We start from the raw sequence: 24,260 nt of genomic DNA, 5'->3' as shown, positions 1-24,260 counted from the left end.
AGAGAGAGAGAGAGAGAGAGAGACACTCCAAATAATCTGTAAACCCTTTAAAGTGAAAGATTAAAGTGAAAGTCCCTTTCATATGCTTCAGTGAGTCACATGTTAACATACTCCTTTACTGGGATAATAGAGACACACTTTTATATTTGAATAATATATATAGTGGTTAAAATAAGCATTGAACACGTCACCATTTTTTTCAGTAAATATATTTCTAAAGGTGCTGTTGACATGAAATTGTTCACCAGATGTTGGTAACAACCCAAGTAATCCATACATACGAAGAAATCAAAACAAGTAAGTTCAGTAATGAAGTTCTGTGTAATAAAATCGAATGACCCATTGATCACGCTCACTGAAATGCATTTCAATCTTTGTCCAAAAGTCTTTGTTGGTAATTCCAGCTTCAAGACGCCTCCTGTATGAAGAAACTAGACGCATGCATTGCTCAGGTGTGATTTTGTCCCATTCTTCCACAAAAACAGTCTTCAAATCTTGAAGGATCTGTGGGCCTCTTCTATGAACTCTGATCTGTAGTTATTTCCATCGAGTTTCTTTTGGATTCAAGGCAGGTGATTGGCTGGGCCTTTCTAGCTGCTTTACTTTCTTTCTCTGAAACCAGTTGAGAGTTTCCTTGGTTGTGTTTGTGATCATTGTCTTGCTGAAATGTCCACCCTTGTCTCATCTTCATCATGCAATGGAGTCTTGCATGGTGAGCGTGCACAGGCCACGGTGGTTGAGTGCATTACTTATTGTTTTCTTTGAAACATTTGTCCATGCTAATTCCAGATCTATCTGAAGCTCTCCACAAGTGGTCCTTGGCTCTTGCGAGGAGCACCTGGTTGTAGCCGGCTTTATGGTGAAATAATGTTTTTTCCTTTTCCGGACTATGGCCTCTACAGTGCTCACTGGAACATTCTGTAACCAATGCCATCAGTATGTTCTACAACAAGGTCTCGAGAGAGCTCTTTGCTTTTATCCATCATGAAATGTTTCTTGTGTGACACATGTTCCATATTTTGTACGGTAAACAACTGATTTTTTTGGGAAAGCCTCTTTTGTAATTATATTGTAGAATTATAATATCTAGCAATGACAAATTCTAGAAATGGCTAATAAGTCTGTCTGATAGGATGCTTAAAATCTTACAGAAACTTACATAAAAATCACTTTAAATTGAAACCCATCTTTCCTCTTTTTTTATTATTCCAAACTATTCAATCATTGGCAAGTCACAAGTGTTACGAGAAAGGGGGAGGTGACAGTGGAGGAGAGGGAGAGAGAGCACAGTGCTGAGCTGAATACACACAAAGACATTGGTGCTATTTTTAAGACCGTGCATCTGAAATGTGCAGGGAATCAGATCTGAGAATAAACTTTCATTATGTATGCATATGCAGAATTCTCTATGAAATAAAGCACCGCAAATCAGGGGCATTTTATACATTCCACACAGTGCTTAAAATAAAGTAGAATGCCGACGGGACACTTATATGCTAATCAGAGGGGCCTCAAAAGTCACACACACACACACACACACACACACACACACCTAAATAAAATGAATCCCTACAGATGAACTGAAATGAAGTAGATCTAACAGGAATAGATTGGAAAACTGCCATTTTTAGGTACAATTAACTCATTTATTAGCTTATTTCCTTTGTTGTACTTATTTTGGCATATAATTTGACAAAAATATTTCTCATATAACTTTATGTATACACACACACAACCGTTTATTCGTTTAGGGTATCAAAAATAATAGTAAAGATATGTTTTAATGTTACAAATTATTTCTATTTCAAATAAATGCTATTCTTTTCTACTCCAATTTTTTTTATAACCTGAAATAAATGGTCACAATGATCCCCAAAAATGTTCAGCAGTGACGGTTATACAAAATGTTTCTTGAGCAGCAAATCAGCATATTAGAATTTTTACTGTTTTTACATTTTACATTGTACAAATATTTTTTACATATTACCGCTTTAATGTATTTGTCAATAAATATATGCAGCCTCGGTGAAAGAGATTTCTTTCTATAACATAAAAAACAGTACTCCACAACAAATATCAAAGTCCAAATCAAAGCATGATTAACCAATCTCAAGGCATTCCTATTACAGTATAAGCCTTTAAGCTGCTATCATCAGCCATCAGAAAATGCAGAGTCCGATATCTGTGACTGCTCTCCACAATCCCATCTTTCTCCAGTCACTCTGAACTGCCTGACCCCACCACCAAGCACTCAGATACCTGGAAAACAGACATGTATTTCACAAAACACACACTTATACATGAAATAAGTGATACTCGGTTACCTAGACGGGGAAGGAGATTAACAGCAGACACGTAACACCAGACTAACTTTCCGATGGACTTGGGCAAAAGCCATGACCTCATTTTACACATGTAGGACAATGTACATATGAGTCTTTATTGGAAAGTTTAGTTGATATGGGTTCAGTGGTTATGAGAAGGTGTGAGTGACAACAGCGTTCATTATATAATGAAGCCAGTGTTATCGCTGAGGGGAATGAGAGGGCAAATTTAGCTTAAGACAGAGAGGAAGGAGTCATCTCACATCTTCCCACTCACATCAGGGTAATCACAGTCTAAACACACATGCAGTGTGTATCGGAGCTCATTAGCAGCTTGGTATATTTGTGATTGTGTGAATCAGATGTTTAGGCCTTAAGCAGAAGAGACTCATGAAGTATAAGTCTCAAAACTTCACCGCACACACACACTCAGCTTCATAACTGTATGACTAAAAGCACTGTGGATGCTCTATTAAATGTGTGAATGTGAATCTTTTACCTCTGTTTGAGCGGTCACAGAAAAACACACACACACACACACACACACACACACACACACACCCACACACACACCTTTGAGTTGTAATTAAATCACATTTGTGCTGTAGAGTTGGACAGAGTGTCCATACACTGATGAGTGTACTCAAGCTGGACTTTAGCAGTGAAGAAGTGTTAAAAAAAAGTGGAAGCTTCCTCAGAGAGAGAAAATTTTTTTTAATAAATTTGAGGGGAAAAATAGCCCCACTGAGACAAAATTGGAATTGGAAAAAATTGGTCTCAATTTTGATATAAAGCTACAGTGGCCACACTTTTTTTATTGACTAACTATTAATGAAAACGTTTGCCTTGTAATTAGTATTCTCTCGAGTACAGTCATTGACATTGTACATCTAATTTTTGCAGCACTTTGTTTCAAATTTGCAGCTCCGTAGAGAAGCTCAGCAACAAAGCGGGTTAATTTCCTCTCTACATGACACTATAATCAACACACAAAGACCCGGGAAGCTTTGTCTCTTAAATCAGATGTGTGGCGTCTTCTGAAAAATGTACACAAAATAACATGTTGATCTGATTTGATTCTAAGAATAGTTAAATATAAGGTCATGCTGAATTGTGGGGGGAATTTCAAAAATGAAATTTACTCATCCTCAAGATTTTCCAAACCTGTATGAGTTTCTTTCTTCTGCTGAACACAAAACATTTTTTTAAGAAAGTTGGTAACCAAACAGTTGACGGTAGCCATTGACTTCCATAGTATGGAAAAAATACTATGGAATTCAATGGCTACCGTCAACTGTGTGGATATCTATATTCATCAAATTATCTTTTTATATTCAACAGACGAAAGAAGGTTAAGTACTTATCTACTTGAGGATAAGTAAATGATGACAGTTTTTCCATGTACTACTATCTCTACAAAGCCATATAATAAAAACTCTGTTTTTATGACAATGATAACTATAACGGTTTTATAATCATGACAGAATTCTATGAGAATGGGGAGGTCCATATTACAACTATAACGATAAAAATACATTTTTATTTTTTCAGCTGATGAACAGTAAAACATTGACAGCCAATCAGAATCTGAGTTAAAAGAGCTCAACTCATCCTGTACTCTGGTGTGTCCAATTTATTTTGTCCAATTAAATGCTTCCTAGAATGAGGATGTCCTTCCTCAAATACCAAATATTCTGAATACCAAATAGCAATGCATGCTCATTACTGTTAAGTAAACTATAGCCAAGGAGCAATTGGTGCAAGGTGTTAAATATGGAGGCGTCTTGGCAAGTGTTGGTTAGTGTCTAGGGCATGAGGCCTCAGGGACATCTTTATTAAGCTCATGACATATTGGGGCTGCGAGCCTCAATTCTGCAGGCCTCCAGACCCCTACAGTCTTTGTATTAGAGAGAGGATGGTCTCACTTTCCTGTGATATGTTAATTACCTCCTGCAGACACAATTCAGCTCTTATAGGAGTCAGTGGAGTGGGGCTCGTCCCCTAAGTCAAACAGCAATTTACTCCTCTGTCTCTCACTGGTTCTCTACCTCTCTTCCCCTTGCTGTCACCCAATCTATTTCTATCTCCATCTTTTGCTCCAAATAAGCTGCCGTATCTGTTCACTTTCATCATTCCGTTGCAACAGGGCTTTATCTCTAGTTTATGCTCCACTGCTCCGGGTGTGTGTTCACGGTATGTGTGTATTCACTGCTGTGTGTGTGTATTTTGGATGGGATAAAAGCAGAGCACAATTTCTGAGTATTGGACATCATACTTGGCTGTATGTCACATCACTTTCACTTTCACTTTTCATTTATGGCTCTTCGGAAAATTCCAAAGGCTGTTTCTTCAACTAGGAGCACTTTATCTTTGTTTTCAGAATCAAATGTTTCAGATTTCATCTCAAGCTCTTGGCGTATGGTGTTGTCTCCTTGGTAACCAAGTACTAAGATTTAATAACACATTGTAAGCAACAAAGGGGCTGATTTTTTAAGTTCCTTAGTTGCACCCAAACACAGTTGAAGTACTTCTTCCATTTATTTGTCATATAGGGATTTTAGAAAAGTCTCTCTTATAAGCCATGAGCCAAACTCATTTTGTTATAGAACCCCCATGAACAATACAGAATATAAAATTATTTATAGATGTAAAGATGACATTTGTTTATTGTACACAGATATTTAAGTAATTTGAGAATTACTCCACATCATACGCTGACAGGAGGGAGTGTTATAATATAAGGGATTGTTGACTGATATTTTGACCAGAAGCAATGGTTTAAACATTAAAAAGCCTTGATGATGGATTTATTTCCTTGAAACATGCAGCCTATCACTTTACAACACATTCATTGATGGCCTGGAGTTGTGTGGATTACTTGTAAATAAATCTTACACTGATTCTGACGGCACCCATTTACAGCAGAGGATCTTGTGGTGAGCAGGTGATTTTTCAAATCTATTCCTATCAAGAAATAAACTCTTTAAAAGACTGAGGGTGATTCGATTTCAGGCAAATTTTTGTTTTTGGGTGAACTTTTCCTTTCACAGGAATGGGCAGGTGCTTTTTAATGTCGTTTTACATTAACTTGTTGCAGTTCTCTGATTGGTTGAGATTTTGTGTGCAGAATCATGAGTAATCATAGCTTTCCACATGGAATTGCTCTATTCAATATGATCATTTGAAAACCCATTTGAAATAATGAGGGGCTGATTGCTTATGAACAAAAGCCACAGCTCATGGCTCAGCATTTAACGGTTAATAAGTTGTTCAAAATCAATTCTGCTGGAGAAAATGAATTGATTTTTACATCAGAAAACCTGATTATTGCAGTCTTTCGGTTGAGCCAATTAATGCACAGATAGAGAGTATGTTAGCATTGAATACCATTAAAGACACAGCATCACTACAGAATCTTACGTCTTCCATTGCAAATGTTGTTTGAATGAACGACCGTGGCATTAAATTACTGTGATGTATTGGGCGAGCAGATGTTTGCTATGTAGCACACCTCATTAGCGTGCTCTGCCCTTATTTCCACATTTGGGCTGGGAGAGGCAGAGCAAGCAGCCTGGAGCATTGGGCATCTTCGGTTGCCATGTCCTCTAAGGTTACATCAGCTATAGGTTCTGTGTCCTTATTTTGCACTTCATCCTGTATAGGCCAATTAATAGCACCAAAACATTTTCCACCTCTACAACACCTGCTGAAGAGACTCATAATAGATTGATGGAAAGAATTTAGCAAAGCTTCGATGTTGAAAGCAAAAACGTAGGCTTGTGTTAGTATGAGTCACGCGGTTTTTTGCTTTGCCACTGGAGACCTCAGGCCAAGTTCAGAGCCATGTTAAACCCAATTTTGAACTGAAAGAATTTAAGTCCATTTTCCACTTCAACAGAGGTTTTCAATTCAGACAGCTCAAAGCTGAAAAATCTTTGGGCTCAATTCGCTGTTTTTGGAAGGAGTTTTAAAAAAGCTGCGGTCAATAACGTCTTGGAAGAGAAAGAACCAAAGGCCTCTTTATCTTCAGAACAGACATGTCTGACAGCAGACAGTCTAATCCTGTGATCAACACAGACCAAGAGTTCAAATACAGAAACATCTACATACAATAATATACAGGTACATCTGAGAGCTCACACATGCTCCTCATTAATTGTGTGGAGTAGGGTTGTGCCAATAGACGACAGTATCGTGTATTGACGATAGTCAGAGATATCGCCTGTGGCTGATGCCTTTGACGATAGCAAGACAATTATCATCATTATTATTATTAGGATCAGGCTAGTGATACTATCTAATTAATATTAGGGCTTATTTGTTGCATTATATTTCTTTTCCTGCGTTTTTACAGTCTTCCACGTTATAACCAATCACACACGTCTTGTAAACTTCTACCCATGCATTCATTACTTGTTTTTGTGTCATTTCTAATGCCTTCTAAAGTTCAAGAATTTTTTTTTGTTTTTTGTAGTAGTAGTATTGTTATTAACCTTGTGCTGGAACAAGACGTTCAGTTAAAAAATATGAAAATCTATTAGCAAATTAAATCCTAAACAAAAGACAGAAATAATCATAAATCATTTCAATATTTATTGTGTCAACATATAAGGAACTCCCGCACACTATCTTAACTTGCAAATTAAAATTTTAAATCACACCAACGTTTCGGTCACACGACCTTCATCGGGAGAATTTTTGCACAAAACTTCTGTTGTGACATAACTCCCAAAAGCAAATTTTTGGTCCCTAATAGTTTAATATTTCAACAAACATTTTATCCAAGTTAGTGAACTTGTTTAGAGAGGAGACAAAGAAGAGCATGCTTAAGATGAAATACGAAAAAAGGAGGGGGAAAAAAACAAGTTTAAGTTCACACAAAGTAAAGTAAATAAAAAATACATCTACAGTATTTAGATACATAAAATGCTATGAAAATGTTATTTCCACCACTTATTCTATTAATTTATCATGAAAAATCAAAAAAAAAAAAAAAAAAAAAAAAGATCTGCATCTATATTTGCTGTTGGATGCTGATACAAATGACTTTTGTTAAAAATATGTATCTTCTACAACACCACAGCCAGAAGTGTCCATACTTGAATAAACACCCAGAAAACTTTTTCCTTTTTTTTATGCAACTAACTGTAAAATGCAGGTCAGATTTTCAAAGGATGCTATGGAAACTTTAAAAGAATGGCCAGAGCTTAAATAGGAGTGTTTCTTTTTAGGACGGCTTAAGCCAGGAACACTGGCATATGTGATGGGTAGAGGAAACAGAACACTTCTAGACAATGAGCTGTTTTCGGTCTAGTGTGTGTGTGTGTCTATTAGAGTTCTGCTTGCACACCTGCCGCCCCACTGTCTGGCAGTCACCTCTACCCACACGACACATACATTCTCTCTCACACACACTGACAAAGGTAGACAGATGGGCTGATGAGAGAGAGCGGGAGAGAGGTAGAGGGTAGAAAGCAGATGTGTTTGCTGTTTCCTCTGGCCTTGGGCCTTGCACTGTGCACACACAGACTGTGGAACAAAACCAAACACGAATTTGTCCAGTTTATCACACCGACGTTTCATGTGAATGCTTCATAGCAGCTCCTGATGACAGAGCCCTGAACAAAAGCCAACATGTTTATCTTAAAGCCAACAGTATGGCTCACACACGACTAGCAACCTACACTATGACTTTGAGCTTGGAGACAAATGCGTGTGTATATTAATTTGGTTTATTTAATTACTTGAAACAATTATATTATATGTGTGTGTGTTGAATATTAAAAGGTAAATATGTACATATTTATGTATTTACAAATATTTAATGGTTTATTTAATTACATTTAAAATTATATTTTGAACAATGTCTTTAATGTAAAAAAAACATTTTAATAAATAATATTGGTGGTGTATTTTGAACATAAAAATGCAATCTTCTATATTTGTTTGTTTTAAAACAAACAACAAATAAGACCTTTGCTGTTCAGCAAAGTAATTTAATTAAAATAATTTTATTTCAGACTTCTTATTTAATAATAAATGTTAATTTTTACATAAATTTTTATAAATAATATTTTTTATTTATTACTCGAATCACTTACTTGACTTCGACCACTGACACTCCCAATTGAGATTGTAGAAAGAGTGTGAATGGTCCATTTGAGAGATAGGTAGCGGTAATGCACTAGTCTGCGATCTGCCGTAAAGCAAGAAGAAGAAGATGACCCCTCACATGCAGGCTGAAGAAGAAGACACGAACGCACTCAGGACAGTTCGGACATTGCCGTGAATCAGAGGTAAAAAACAATATAAATACCTTTCAGTTTCTTGCACAGACCGATTGTTTCTTGTCTTTACACATCACTGTATCGTCACAGGCCGCAGGGTTTAATTTGATTTTGTTTGTGTTTTTTGACTCTCAAAGCTGTGATTCCCATTCACCTCCATTATAAGACTGACAGACTGCAACGGTTTGAGTTAAAAATCTCATTTTGTGTTCTACTGAACATCAAAGTCTGCATCTTGGATGCCCTGGGGGTAAGCAGATAAACCACATTTTTGGTTTACTGAATTATTTACTTGACAAAATAGTACTTTATATTTGAACAAAATCGTTTTTTTTTTTTTTTTTTTCCTAATGTGAATTTTACAGATAATATTGAAAATATCTATCTATCTATCGATCTATCTAGTTGAAATTTTTCCTTGGCTTTCTATACACATTAATGTATAAAATATAGCCTTTTTTATGATATATACATAATATCTTTTGGATAGTACAATAATGTGTGTAGGAACTGGATGAAAAGAATGATGTGGCTGATGTGTATTTCAGCTACCCTCTTTCATTTTCTCCCTGGATGCTGCCGCCACACTAATTTAGTTAGAGGATAATTACTCTGCCTTCACCTGCCTTTATCCTCTCTAACAGCATTCTGTAATCACCACACTACCATACGAGAGACTAAATTTGGCATTTGCACATTAAAATGCACAGCATAAATGCATTAGAAATGAATTTCAGGTAATCGCCATAACCTTGCCACTGCCTCTCTGTTCCTTGTTGCTTTTTTAAGTTATTCATCAAAACTTGTGTTTATAATTTGTTTTATTTCTTGATGTAATTTTGCTTTTAGCATGACTGACCCCTCCTCCCCTGGGGTGGTGCGTCAACGGTGCTGAAATAAAACGAAACAAGGAACAGGTTTGGCAAATTGAAAAGACTTCACAAATTAAATTTCTCCCCCTGTTTAATGAGTAACATTTTAATTGCATAATGATCTCTGCACTGAAGCGGAGAGGATAAACGGGCTATTGTACGTGCCTGTGATGTCTAAATGCCACAGCACTGCTGCTTAGCTCCTCTCTGACACACGCATAATTAGTTTTCTGAGCCACAGTCGGATTGGGGGCACTTCTCTCAACATGGCAGTGCCATCTGTCGAGATGCCAGGCGTTCTATGCCTCTTTTCTCTGGCCCAGGCTTTGTGAAGGAGAAAGGAAGAGGCATGCTATTTTACACAGGTACGGTACACTGTGGTGTCCCAACATGCTATTGTTAAGCAGAAAGGCATAATATATATATATATATATATATATATATATTTTTTTTTTTTTTTTTTTTTTTTTTTTACTGTGAGGACCATTAGATGTTAGATCAGCTATTACCTAACAAAATTATCCTGACCATAATGATTATATCCTTTTATCTAAGGTAATATGTTGGTTATATATATATATTTTAACAAGAACAAATTAACTTTTACTGGTTTATTGATTTACTTGACAAAATAATATTTTGAACGATTTCATCTTTTTAGTTTCTTATTTAATAATGAATGTGAATTTTTAAAATACATTTACAATAAGTAATATTTTATAGCTAGTTTATAATATAAATACTGTATTACTTTGGATTTTGGCCTGTGGTAAGTCATGACCATAATGAATATAATTATCCACTAATAGTAACATTTTTTTTTTTTTTACTTTGTAATTTTATTAGTTTATTGCTTAAATTGCTGACTAAATTTTTTTAAAATGTATACTGACACACACATATACATACATAAAACAACATGCATTTTTTGTAATATTTTTTTTCTTGGATATATGTGATATTCAAAATTATAATATAATATAATATAATATAATATAATATAAGATAATAATAATAATAAATGAATAGTCAAATAAAATACATGAATAAGAATGTAGAAAATTAAAGCAGAGATCTCTGAAAACAACACTAAAAGGCAACTGTGAAATAAGACCCAGCCATTTACTTCATCCAGTTTCTTGCAATAAAAGCTCATACATTTACAAAATTGCTCTGTGCAATCAAAGAGTTTGACTCATCTAAGAGACACAAATGGTGCTGTCATAACTTATTTGTGTGTAGCGTGACAAACATTTTAATCTTATGCCAGATTATGTGAAACATTACACTGACTATGATGTTTTAGTGTGTTACGTAACGCTCACTGTGAAATGCCAGAGTCACGGATAGCTGGTTTGCCAGTGTGGCTTGCAAAGATGATGAAATGTAATTAAACAGGGCAGGGTCTTGCGGCCGCCGAAAGGTCTCACATCATGTGGGTAGCTGGTGTGAAAAGCTTCATAGATGCCTTATATTGTTATTTAGTATAAAAAAGTTATTTCATTATATATTATAGAGTCAATATCCTGAATATATACACAACTCTTTTTTTTTTTTTTTTTTTTTTTACAATTTTGGGGAAAAAATAGTGTTTTCAATCACCAAAACAAGGAAAGTTTAATACAACTAAAAAATTCACACATTAGAATGCAAAAAATAAATAAAATAAGGGACATTGTTGTAAATTTTTACAATAATTCTACAAAAAGAAAAAAATCAGTGAAACAAGAATTTGTAAACCAAAAAGTCATGCATGCTTAGAACAATTCAATTACATTAAAAATACTATATTTAATGTATTAAAGTGCTAAAAACTAATTAAAATTGTCATTTTAAATCTTTATCATTAATTGCTATCCTTCAAACCACTATGCAGATATATTCTTCAAATCACAGGTTTTACCCATTTGTCAGCATTAAGTTAATCATTTAATATGCAAGACAATTTAAACCTTATTTTACATATTTAAATAAGTACAGTTCAGATTCAGAATGTGTGTGTGTCAATCACTCTGCTTGACAAAAATAAGGACCAAGATACACAGACAAACTAGAACACGCATCGTATCCATGATCTACACATGAGTGGATGTGTATATAGACAGCCACACCATAAAAAAATAAATGCATTATACAGAACATACATTATAAACCAGGTGGTCACAGATGATATAAACTGTGGGCAGTTTTTATCGGACATGAGGACATTGGTTGGCCTGCCATTTGCTCACTTGGGGGTTCACAATAATAAAACATGGAGCCCAATAATAATATATAGAGCAGCTCCCAGATGCACAGGCTGTTTAGAAAGTAGAACGAGAGAGGAACGGCTATTACATTAAGACTATGAGGCTGACCGCAGTTTGCAACTATGTCCTAGCTACAAGTGCTGTATGAGATAAACTGTTGAGCTTCATCTATTAAGTGTATTTTATGATTGCTTTACTTTTCAGTATCCTAGCATTTACGCATGTCTGTAAGTGTCCGTATGCGCTAGTTCCAGTTCATAAGACCTACTTCTCCCTAACAATACAACCTTATTAACTTGAATTTATTAATCTACTTTGCATATGGTAATATGCAAGGTGATTAAAGAGTGAAAATTAAAGGCAAGCTTTTTCTGGCTAATAAGACCTTTAGAATAAGTTTGCCCGGGCAGCAGTGAGCACATTTAAATGTCCACGAAGCAAGGGAGTGTGAGATTGTCAAAGCATTTCTGAATGCACTCAGTAGAGAGTGATTGCGGTGTTATTTCAGAGGCTTGCTCTCACAGCGCTCGTGTTTATACTTAATGACTGGCCACGACACCGGTTCACTGACTCATTCATCGCATACATGTAACAAGAGCAAGACTACGCAAGTCATACGTGGGTACTGGGGAAAAAAAAGAAAATAATTTCTGACAAAAAAGTAGACACACAGTGTGCAAAACTCCAAAAGAAAATCTATACTCCATTAAGGCAAGAGACTACAGGCAAAAACCTTTTTTATTCAAGAACTGGTCAATTTTGAGATTTTGACCTATTTGGTCTTCCATATCGTGTTGTTTCAGACTAGTGGAATATAAACATCCAAAATACACTTTTAAATTATTATTTTATTTAGACTATTTGAGTCTGTAGTTTATTACATATCTTTAAATGCAAAATACACTAAACTGAAGGTTTGTTATGTATCATTTGCCACGCTTTTTGCTTCTTTTTTTTCTGGCTTTGACAGTATTTTTGGATTTATGGGTTTTTAAAAAGATTTAACAATTGGTCAAAGAAAAACCCATAATGATCAACCAGTAGTTTAAATGTTAGAGGCACGTGGTGGTTAGAATTAGTATTTCTTACTGATACTAGTACTGAATAAAGATATAAAATAGCATCAGCATCGATCACACCATAAACCTAAAAAGCTTTCAAGGAAGGAAGGCAGCTCACTGTTTTGAGACACAGCCAATCTGAGACCTCAAAATCAGGCCGAATGACACACACACAAGGGCATGCACGGGACGTGATGTTCTCTCAAGCGTAAAAATGAGGAATCACATTTAATTTAAATCATTCAATATAAAATGTAGTCTCTTCACTGGCAACAAATGCTGTCATGCTTTTATCCAGGTGAACAACGCTGCATGATTTGAAAGCTAAATGCAACATTACTTGACCTCAAGCTTGACCTACTTATAATGCACTGCAAGAAAACCAGGTTAATGCGGTGTGTCTGACAAAAAGAATGAGGCTGAAAGAGCAGATACAGAGCAGTGTCTCAGTGAATGGCAGGCAATGTCACTCAGATATAAGGCTTATTAAAAACCGCACGACTGCTATATAATTAGATTAAGTAATTCCACTTCTTCAAAAAGATTTATATAAGGAAGGTCAAAGGAGTGGAATAGGAAGGGACTGCCACTACAGTAAAATATTTATAGACGCAAAGATCTCTAATGTTAGAAGCTAGAATTGATCTGTGACACTTTTAGAGAAACATTATCTATAATTATCATGTTCATTCAAATAGCTCATGCTGGCCGTACTGACCACTTAATGACCACTGGCAGCTCATGATGTCACTGCTGATGTTATGTTCTGCAACCAATCAAGACCCTCCTACGCGAGCAATGGTGCGTGTTCAAAAGGCTTGAATAGAAGATAGTTTTGTCTCTCAAGGTCAAGCAAGCTGTGTGTATATAATCACTCAGGCAAGAACCAAAAGGCATTTGAGGACACATCCTGTTGCAATTTGTGTATTTGTGGAAACACGATGGATGATTTAAGTAAAACCTTAAGTTCACAAAGTGTTGCATTTGGACGCTTAAGCCACACTTTAAGTCTAAGAAGTGTTAATATATTACTTTTTTTATTTTTTATAACATTTATTTAAAAGATATATAAGCACATTAAACAAAACAGTTCACAAAGATAGAAGTTTGTTAAGAAAACTAATTGGACGATTATTGGTTGCCAAATGTTACTGGAATGTGTCTAAAATGATACAGTAAAAATATTTTGATCATTTAACTAGAGGTTCCTTTATCATATACAGTGAAAAAATGTTTGAGTAATTTTATTGTTTTTGCAAGTAAAAACTGACCATATAATTTACATTGAAAATGAGTCTCTACATTACACACAGTATAATTATATTATTGATAGAAAAGAACAAAATTGCATAAATCATTTGTTTACAGTATAATATAATATAATACATTTACACAGTCTTTAATAACATTAAATCTGTGGAATTAATTTCTGGTTGCCAAATGTTAGTGGAGCATGTCTGTTTAACACGACATATGATAACATTTGATTTTTATATTTCTAATCAGTAATACATTAGGGTGTCTTATGTTAAATTTGATTTTATATGGCTAATGCTTATCGGATGTTTATGGGTCACATTTGTTGGCGTTTTGTCTTTTAGTGTATTCCAGTAATACCGGAAATGTTCACTGTAATTGTTTTGCAGGGAATTTCTGGTAACCGCAGCTGCCATATTTGTTTACTTTTTAACTGTAACTTAAACCGGATATTTACAGTGGGTTCATATGAAGATACACAAGGTTATTCTCTTAGGATACCTGTGTTAACTTGAGAAGCTGATATTGCCTCCTAAAAATAATGCAGTTTTAACCTGTCATGATAATAATGATGAGGCTGGTTAACCACACTGTATGCATTCTAGGTCAGACAATGTGATTGTTTCTCTCTCTCTCAAGAATGAAAAAATAAAATAAAAAAATGTGCCTTTTTCCTTCTCTTTCTCACCATTGGGAGACAGAAAAAAATGTTGCTCCTGTAGTGTGACCATCTGTGGGCACAGCAGCGTGGATTGTGCCTCTGACTCCAAACACACACTTAGTGAGGCGGAGTGGACGGTGTGTTTCACTCTCACAGGGACATCTCACACACCAGGGAGTCCAGGTGGACTCATCAGTCTCCCACTGCTACATAGGACAGACATGTAGAGGGGGAGTGGGGAGGAACAAGGTCGAAAGTGATGGAGATGAATAAAAGGGAGAGAAAAGGGAAAGGGAAAGTGTGTTTGATGCTTTCAGCCAAAAATCAGGTTACAGCATCAAATGTGCTAAAGCCCTGCACATAGAGGACAAATGGTACACCTAAAGATGTCCAAAACATTCACTCCACATGCAACTTTAAAGGGATATTTAATAAAAAAAGGAGAATAGTGTTATCAATTTTTCATCTTGCTGATTTAAACCTTTTCTCTCTTCCATGGAACATAAAAGATGAATCTAACAAATATCCTGGCTGTTTTTCCCCAATTAATAAAAGTGAATAGGTAATGGAGTTGTCAAGATCCAAAATGACAAAAACTGCCATAGAAGTTTCATTAAAGTGACTTCTAAAAACTATATGATAATCTTATGTGAGGGATAAACTAAAACTGCTGTCATTTTTCATAAATAGTATAATGCTAACAAATGATTTGACAGCTACAGTGAGGAAGGTTTTCAGTACAAATGGACTGATGTTTCAATCTTTTCTTTACAAAAATCTATAAAATTACTTAAATCAGAAAATGTTGCATAAGTCATGTGGACTCCTTTTTGCATGCTTTTATAGGGATTTTATTATCATTTTGGAGCTTGAACGCTCAAGTCCCCATTCACTTTCATTATATGGAAAATGTTCCTGAAGTTTTCCTTTTGTGTTGCACATACAGGTTTATAATGACATGAATTTTCATACACAAGTCATTTGGATTTTTTTTTTTATATATTTTTATGGAGCTTTTATAGTCATTTTGCAGCTTGATCGCTCCAGTTGCTATTCACTTCCATTATATAGAAAAGGTTCTTCAGATGTTTTTCGTTTGTGTCCCACAGAAGAAATGAAGTCATGCAAGTTTGGGATGACATGAGGGTGAGTAAATTACAATTTAAACTTTTAGGTAAAAATCAAAAAAATATTGACATAGTACTGCATTCATTATCCTGGCATTTTTGTCAACGGGTAAACACAAGCGACTTTACGAAAACGCTTCCCAGAATGCTGTGTCGGCACTGATGTTATCAGAGTGCAATGCCAATTCCAACTCCTTATTTCTGACTTGCCCCTAAAACTGCTGTAATTTCGCTCTTATCCAACAACATCTCGCTCCCATTCCCTGGAAAGGATTATTGCTGAAACTGGACCCTGATTCTTTTGGAAGCCACAGAATAGTACTTTCAGGTTGCATTGGCTCAAACTGAATAAACCATACACTGTAAAGTCATTACGACTTAACAGCTCTATAGATAGTAAGCTAGTGGATGTCTGCCTTTTATCCTTAAGCACAGAGTTGTACCTTGATGACTGGTTTACAGCTTTTCAACACATTTGCAATGGGAGGAAACTGAAGATAAATGCAGAAAGGCATGTGAGAGGGATCTACAGATCTCTGCGTGTGCTTAAGTTGAGCGTAGTTGTGACGTTTGCTCTCTAGGCATCTCTAAAGTTGGACGAGCATTACATCATCTTTCCACTACCAGATGATATTTCTGCCACCGTTTTCATTGTTACTAAATCTAGAGTTCACTGTAACACTGTACATCCCACCTTTTAAAAACAACTGTTAATTTATTTCCATGGCCGTTAATTATTAAAAGAAAAAAATTTAATAACATAATATATGTAAATATTGTTTAAATGAAGTTAATCACACATCTATGGTGGATTATTTCCACTATGGGATAAAAATAAAAGGTAATTTGAGTTTCCCTCTCTCTCTCTATATATATAAATATATATAGTATTTTTTTTAATTATTTTTTTGCAGTGGAAATAAAGGTGATTGTGACTTTTAGACACTTGCAACTGCAAGTTAAAACACTGCAAAAAAAAAGTTTCAGTTTAAATCAGGCAATTCTGCTTTCTTCTCAGAATTGTGTGGAAAAAAAGTCTATTATATTAAAAAAAGTTCCTTTTATATATTACAAAAGTTCCATTACTACATGAAAGCAAACTTCCACACATATCATTACCTGATGTAAAATCTTCCCAAATAAAGATTCAAAAGACACTGCATGAAAGAAGAATATCAGATCCTTAAAATAGGCCTTGCAAAGGCTTTTATAAATTACTGAAATAATTAATTTGATGTCTATGAATTAGCTATGAATCAATAAAATAGGATGCATTATTTAAAAAAAAAACATATTTGGTGAGAAATGTCACCAAATGAAGATATAAAGACATTAGAGATAAAATCATTAAACAGACTACATACTACAAGTGGTTTTAGAATTCAATTATTTCCATGTCATTGAGCACTCAGCACAATTGAACTAAATTAATGAGTTAAATTGACAGCCATGAATAATTCATAAAAGAATTGAGTGTGTGATGAACCACGGACATGTGCAAGCACACATACACACACACACACTCACACCACTACTCTCTTCTTTCTGTGGCTCTCAGCTGCCAGACTGAGAAACCCTAAACTGAAAGTTGCTCCCTCTAACTGCTTCCCTCTTCTTCCAAATGTCATATGTGAGACATTCTGCTCTCAGGGACAAAGACAGGCATTCATTTTCCAAGTGGGACTTAGCAACATCCAAACTTAGCTCTGACTCGCATAGAAAGGGGGCATGAGGGGGTTCTACCATGCAATGACAGCGCAGAAGGGAGATCCCCCCAGCCTTTGTGCTAACAGTAAAAACAGGTGTACAATGAATGTATGAAAATATCTCTCTTTTTTTGCCTCTGTGCTCCTTGGAGGTTGGAATATTGCACTGTGTTCATGCCACCCAGAAGACTGGAATTTCAGGCACCACATCATCACGGATTGCACCCAAACAGCTACTTTATCATGAATGAATGATGATTAACTCATTTTCTTTCTGTCATTATTTACAGAAAAAAGTGGCTTTCTTGTGTGGAACACAAAATAATAAGAAAATAAATATCAGTATTGTATTTGTGGCGAGTGGGGCGGGGCCGAGAGGCGTGGGAACGAGGCCAGGTGTAGTGATTGGAGATGAGCTGCACCTGCGCCCCACCGCCGGTATCGAGTCCCACGTAGGAGATGGAAGGATATAAAACTGGAGCGACTATAGTGAAGGACGAGAGAGGACCAGGCCTGGGCCATTATTTTATGTTTTGCTTTTTATTTATGCTGTTTTGTGTTTATTTTGAATATTAAAATGATGTTTGATTGTGCGCTGGTTCCCGTCTCCTCCTTCCCGATGATTATGGAGCTTTTAATATTATTAAAGTATTATTTTAATTTTAAGTTATAGAGTCAAATTTATTTTATCAAATGCCATTTTATCCATCGAAGAGCTTAATTTGTATTTAATGTTTTTTGGGGTTTTTGAATGCAATCATTTGTATCAATAAGGGCTTAATTTTACTTTAAAATGGCTTAATTATTTTTCCTCCCATAAATTATACTTTTACAACAAACAATAATAATAATTGTATTATAAATGGGCGTTCTGGCGCAATATGGCTGCCGTCGCATCATTCAGGTGGATGCTGCACACTGGTGGTGGATGAGGAGATACCCCCTGTCTATGTAAAGCGCTTTGAGTGCCTAGAAAAGCGCTAAATAAATGTAAGGAATTATTATTATTTATTATTATTAAATATTCACTTGTATTTTTGTTTTTAATTCTTATTTTTGTATAAAAAATAATTTAAAAACAAGCAATAATTGTGTTATTATTAAAACTATAATACAAATAATAATCATTTACAAATGAAGTCCATTAAATGATTAGTGTTTAGATTTAGAAATTATTTTTATTAGGTGAAAAATCATATAAAAAACTGATACAAATGAACCCATTTTAAAGCATTTGAGGTACTACATACCCCCACAACAAAAAAAATAAATAAAATGCTGACGGATATGAGTTACTACACTTACAGTGAAGTCTATGTGGCAACAATTAAACATTAAAATATTTCTATTCTAAATAATGTTTCACCAAATCTGCAAAGCAACATATAGAAATAAGTCTTAGACACACTGTGAGCAATGCTCAACAATAAACATTATAGAAAAACAATATATTAGTTGTACCTGGAAAGGGACATGGTTTAGGTTTCACACACAGCAAATTATAAAGCTGTAGCTGACTTTTAGTTACACAGTGACATGTCATTAGAGCAATCATGTATTTAACTTAGAATATCTCTTTAATGAATGCGCCTTCAGCTTGTTAAACAATCCTAATGTAGTAAAATGGCTCTGAACTCAGTTTTTACAGTGAAAAACAGGGAAAGAAGAAACAAGATTTGGCTCTACATCTACAGTTCTTTGAAGATACAACTCATTAGAGCCCAGTGTTTACATTCATATATTACATGTACCTAGTAGACTTCAGCTAAATGAATGTGTGTTTGGACCACAACATAGCCGCTCTGATGTTATCGGTCCAGCTCTCTAATGACTGAGCCTAATGATGGGTGGCAGACGGAAAACTTTTCTTCTCCTTTTTGCTATCATCCGGATACCCATGTTTCATATATACAGAGATAGCAGAAGTGTGTGGCTTTATGAAGATATATATATGGACAGTAAAATGATAAATGTGTGTTGACAGGAACCTGATTACGGAACACGGGTTGGAAAAGGAAAAAAAAAACAACAACATTCATCCATGTGTACTTGCAATACGAGGACACAGAACAGATCCAATGATAGGTTTGCCCTGTATAACATGACCTGACATTTCCATCATGTTAAGTGCAATAACTTTGTTACTGGAGCTGGCGAGTGAGATGGGAATGATGAAATCGCCTCACTATTTAAATGCAGGCTACCCTGTTGCATAGGAAATCATCTGCTGAAATAATATCCACAGACCTGAGTGCATCAATCAAGTAGGTTTCAGACCGTTTTGTGGCTTGTGAGTACATGATGACACTGACTAAATGAGGAGTTCAAGGGAACAACGGAGGCACACGGGGCAGTTGCAGATTCGTGGACCCTGCTGAGTGAAGGCAATGATACTCTGCTCTACTAAGAGTCATGCGATTAACCCAGAGCTGTGACTCTGTACAGAACAGAGGTGACACGGGAAGTAGGTCTAATTTGATGTCATTAACTAAAGGGCACACAGACCAGCGGAAGAAGAGCAGGCCAGGTACATCAATCAGAGAAAACATGACAGTTCAAGTCAAAATCTAATCAAAACATTTATATTTAAAAAAAATTATATATAATTATTAGTTTTTCAATGCATTTGATTAAGTTTATTATGTTTTATTAAATCCCTTATGCTCACCAAGGCTACATTTATTTGATCAAAAAAAAAAAAAAGTGAAATATTAGTTTCAAATAATAGTTTTCTAATTAAGTAGATTTTAAAATGGAATTTATTCCTGTGATGCAAAGCTAAGTTTTTCAGCAGTCATTACTCCAGTCTTCAGTGTCACATGATCCTTTAGTTTTTTTTTATTTATTTATTTTTTTTTTATGCTGATTTGGAATACGTATTATGATTGTCAACATTGGCAACAGTTGTGCTGCTTAATTTTTTGCAGAAACCATTATTCTTTAATAACATCGTAAAAATCTTTGGTAACATTATTAATGCCTTCACTGGTACTTTTGATCAATTTAATGCAAAGGAAAAAAAAAATTATATTTTGAATGGTATTGGGATTGTTTTAGCAAACCCTGATAATGCCCATTTCTTATAACTAATTCATTTTACAATCAAATTGCTGATGGATATAATAAAGTCACATAATGGAAGTAAAACAGGTGGCAAGCAATTCAGCAACTTTACTACACATGCCGAGTAAGGGACACTAAATTTACTTTATATTCAAATCCTAGCAGTACAGAGCCCATCTACGTGCACTTGCATGCATTCTGCTCAATAACACACATTCATATTAAACGATCCCTCACTTAAATATGACCATCAACGTGTCCAGTGCCTGGGGTGCAAGACTGCACCAATACGGCAGTGTCTCAGGTGGTGAAATGAAGGAGACATCATGTGTCTATTTACACATTAGTCAGACAAGGAGGCCCCATTCAGATGCCCGTTTCTCTACTAATAAGGCTTAGTAGGGGACATGAGCTTATAGAAGTGCAATCCATCAAATAGTAAAGGCCTAAGATGATAGTAGATCATTTATTTAGACAAATAAAAGTGAGATTGAGGAGTGTGCAATATGAAAAAGTTTATTCGTCGATGATAAAAAATACCGTTGTTCCATACTTTTTCATATTTTGTTACCTTAAATTTAAAAAGCTTTGTCTTTATTATAGGGATATTAGTTTGGCTGTAATGCTCAAACAGCTTGCAAAATAGAAAAACCAACGTGACAAAGAATCATGATTAAATCATATTTATAAAAAAAGAAAAGTAATTGACATTTTTGCCATATCACCCACCCGAACAAACCAATGTGTTTTCTAAACACATTGAATTCTAAAGTGGCAGTAAAAGCAATTACAATGGAGGAATTGTATTTGAAATAAATTGTGTGCTTTTGAATTGTATGTTCATTAAACAATCCTGAATGCATAATGACTTCCACAGAAATAATAAGCAGCAAGAACGTTTTAACATTAATAATAATAAAAAGTATTATTAATAATTGAGTACCAATGATAAATGATAATAAATAAGCACCAAATCAGCATATTAGAATGAGTTCTGAAGGATCATGTGACACTGAAGACTGGAGTGATGATGCTGAAAATTCAGCTTTGCCATCACTTGAATAAATTACATTTTAAAATATATTACAATAGATATTTGTCCTTTTAAACTGTAATAAAATGACAAAAAAAAAATCTTTATTGAAATCAAATAAAAGCAGTTTTGGCAATCATAAGAGCTTTAAAAAAAAAAAAAAGCTTAATTATTAAAGCTATTGACTGGTAATGCAGCTCTATTTGTATTCTACTGCTTTTGCTAACAAAACATTCAGTGCAAAAAGTCTTAGATCTGTCATTTGTCCTTTTAGAGGTGAGCATGAGGACAGGAAGGCAGACTAGTGACTTTAAGGAAAACATGAGTCATGCTTGCAACATGATTTAATGCCACTAGGAAACTAAACTTGTCCTTGAAAGTATAAATGTTAGCGTAGGATCTTATACTGAGTAATGTAAACAACTCAAATGAGCCATTGTTTAAAAGCATGTCTAACAGTATGTTCATTTGTGAGTGTATTACTTTGCGTGTTTGTCCATGCAAGGGCCTTTGGGTTTACATGCATATTACTGAGTGTGCTTGAGAGTGTGACTCTATGTAACTAGAGCCACTGGTGTATTAAAGAAATTGTTGAAGCCAACCTGTACTGAGCCAGAACAGACATTAAATATTCACAACACCACACACACACACACACAGCTAAAACATGCCAAGGCAGATGGTGTGACATTCGAAGTGCACAATCTAGCAGCCTATCAATAGGATACAGAGAACATTTTGTCAAGGGTGCAAGATGGGTAATAAACACTTTGCTCCCAGAGAGGGACTGGGGGACAGCGCCGCCTTGTGGTGCTTTACCACACCATATGTTTGGGCATGTGCTTATTGATTGTTGACCTCTGATACACACGGACAGATGGACGCAGCGCCAGTCCAAAACAGAGCCTGGGGAGACGAGATAGGTTTGTACCTTGGCTTCAAAGACATCAAATGGATTTATATCATACAAGAAGACTGAGAATTTAAACTCTACTCGTCTACTCAATCCACTGGTGTCTGCATCCAGCCAGGATCAGAGAAAGAGACGAGTATTGATTTTACCTTCAGTTAACAAATGGTTTTCCCAAGCTGACTAAATATAAGGTCTAGCGTGAAAAAGTAGGGGCGTTCTTGGGTGCAAAGCAGAAAATTGAGGGGCCTGGGTAGCAAAAACACACACAAAATTGCCCGCTGTCATACACGGTTTGCCTCAGAGTGGCTTTCATTCATTTGATACATTGTTCACTCACTCATCTTCCAGTCTGAATTGGCCACGCTCTACAAACTCGGCAGAACAGAGCTCAGAGCAGACAAGCGTTACTCTCATTTGCAGGTACTTCTGAACACACACACACACACACACACACACCTGAAAAAATGGGGGAAATAAATGAATTTAAAAATAAGTAATTTTATCATTCAATGAGTTTTTTAGTCAATGAATTAACTTGTGCATTAAAATACAAAATGTGCAAACTGAACCCTAAAGCAAAATATATACAAAATTTTGAAATACAAAAGAAAATGTTAAAATATATTGCACAAATATTTGAAAAACAAATTCAAATATAAAAGTTACAATCAAAACAAAGTTTAATCATGTAGAAAGATATTTTATAAAGTCATACAATTTTATAAAAATAAATAAGGATAAAGAAAACCACAAATTGACCAAAATGTTTTAATGATTTAATTTAATTTTGCAGGATAATTACATAACATATACGTGTGCGTGGAAATTTCACTGCAAACACAGAAAATACGCATTTCAATATCTTGCTTCATGTTCTCCTTCAAATAATGTAAAAACTAAAAGCTATAAAATCAGTGCATACATGTTAAAAACTATTTTAATACAACTTGATAATATAAAATGCAGATAGCTTTCCAACATTATAAAAATGCAATTTTAAAAAGGAAACTCATTCAATTATTAACCTGCTAACTGTCACCCCGTCCCGTATACGGGACGCCTACGTTGACTATACTATATTACAATCAAATTTAATCTAATCTTGACAAACTATATATCGTTGGAAAGGTCTAAGACTCCCAAATATATATTTTACCAATATTTTTTGTAAAAAGTTATGTAGGAAAAGTAATAGATTAATTTATGACAAGAGTGCACCCTCAGAAATCTACATTACAAAAGGAGCTTTGACCTTTGTTTAAAAATAAGACTTCCTCATTGCCTTTTTCTCTATTACATTTTAGAAATCATCAGAAGTTATATATCACTTGAAAACATAAAATTTCAAAATTCATCCTTCAAAACCCATTTTAAAATCAGACATTGTATTACCATGTAAATGGTACATCAAAATCATGTTACAAAATGTTTTCAGTCATGAATTAAAAAAATTTGGGTTTGTATCATGCATATTCAAGTCTATCTTCAAAAACGTGAGTGACAGTTAACAGGTAAAAAAAAAATGGAAAAACAAAACTACAAATGAATTGATTAAATTAGTGGTTAATCATTTTATTTCTTTAATGGATTAATTTTGCAGTTAGTTGGACAACTGGATAAAATAAATGCATACAAATTTCACTACCTAAAAGGTTAAATGTTATTCCACATCTTACTCAATGTCCTCCTCCAAATAATCTGTAAACT

At 34.9% G+C, this 24,260-nt stretch overlaps 1 long non-coding RNA gene across 3 annotated transcripts in view; it reads right to left on the bottom strand.

The window, feature by feature from the left end:
- The window catches only part of LOC113065519 (uncharacterized), a 48,138-nt gene that overhangs the window by 5,009 nt on the left and 18,869 nt on the right, over positions 1-24,260 (bottom strand). Inside the window, exon 4 of one of the 3 annotated variants that reach the window (XR_003279046.1) lies at positions 1,739-2,259. The exons of 1 other annotated variant lie outside the window; for it this stretch is intronic. This is a non-coding gene — a long non-coding RNA (uncharacterized LOC113065519). Of the gene's footprint in view, positions 1-1,738; positions 2,260-13,871; positions 14,918-24,260 lie in introns of those variants that run through there. One more of the 3 variants, XR_003279049.1, reaches the window with a different exon arrangement.

The sequence above is a fragment of the Carassius auratus genome, chromosome 4 (assembly GCF_003368295.1).
Source record: "Carassius auratus strain Wakin chromosome 4, ASM336829v1, whole genome shotgun sequence".
Taxonomy (NCBI): Eukaryota; Metazoa; Chordata; class Actinopteri; order Cypriniformes; family Cyprinidae; genus Carassius; species Carassius auratus.
This window is presented reverse-complemented; position numbering and strand designations above follow the sequence as displayed.